Below are 1,271 nucleotides of genomic sequence, written 5' to 3' on the forward strand. Positions count from 1 at the left end.
AAAAAAAAAAAAAACAAGCGGGCAGGTTGAGTAAAAAAAAAAAAATGTATGTACACAGAAATGCATCAGCGTGAATGTTGTGTGAGCTCAAGACATAAAAATGGAAATGGTGCTAAGCTGTTTCCTACTTTAAAAAAAAAAAAAAGGATTCTTTAAAAACGGGGCCAGAATTCGCCAGGACGCTTGGCTGCTCTGCTTCCTTTGCACTATGGATTGACGTGTAGGAGTGAGAAATAGTAGAGATGGGCAGACAGATCTGCGGAGCGTTGTGGAAGGCGTAGAGGAGCCTGCCTGTCTGTCAGTCGCCGAGCTGCCCAGAGCCTGGAATCCCAGAGCACTTTGCGATCAGTTCTGTCCATTCTCAACAGTTTCAATGGTGGCCGAAAAGAAGACACTTGTTTCTAGAGATCCCGTTCACCTTCCTGCCACCCATATAGCCAGGCTGTTAATATTGAACTGGGCTTCGAATCTGGATCAAACTTTGATAGTTTACTGCATATTACAGCTGTAGTCATTTTGTTTGTTTGTTTACAATGGCTAAAATTGAGTCGTTGAGCCATTTGAATTCTTTCAAGGTTTAATCCCTGCAGGCCTTTCCAGCTTTATTATATGTACAGTCAAAGGAAGCTTGAAGAAGGGAAGAAAGCTGCCATGAAAAAGGTAAATTAAAAAGTAATTAAAAGGAGAGAAGAAATTGGAGTTTCTAGACAATTAAATTATTTATTGTTGTGGTATATTGAACCCAGAGCTTCTTCACACAGCTAAGCTAGCACTCCACCTCTGAGCTTTATCCCTAGACTGAAACGTTTTTAAAGATTATTTTTAAAGAAATGGTTTTTGTTTGTATTAGTGTCTGCATGAATTTATGTGCACCATGTATGTGGAGATACCTGAGAAGGCCAGAAGGCGTGCAGTGCCCTAGAACTGGAGTTACAGGCAATTGTGAGCTGCCATGTGGGCACTGGAATTCAACTCCAGTTTCCTGCAAGAACAGTGCTCTTAACTGCTAAGCCACCTCTCCAACCCTTGGACCTGGCTTTTAAATATAAACTTTTAAAATACAGCTGTTTACTCTTGATACTAGAATAAGAATAGCATTCGTCTAAAAAATTTAAATGTTACATTACTGTTGCTATGGTTAAAATAGAGGAATGGGCATGGAACCAGGTATAGTAGTAGCCCATACCTTTAATCCCAGGACTTGAAAGACAGAGGCAGCCGGGCCTCTGGGTGCACGCCTATAATCCCAGCACTTGAGAGGCAGAGGCAGG

This window comes from Mastomys coucha, unplaced genomic scaffold (genome assembly GCF_008632895.1).
Source record: "Mastomys coucha isolate ucsf_1 unplaced genomic scaffold, UCSF_Mcou_1 pScaffold19, whole genome shotgun sequence".
Taxonomy (NCBI): domain Eukaryota; kingdom Metazoa; phylum Chordata; class Mammalia; order Rodentia; family Muridae; genus Mastomys; species Mastomys coucha.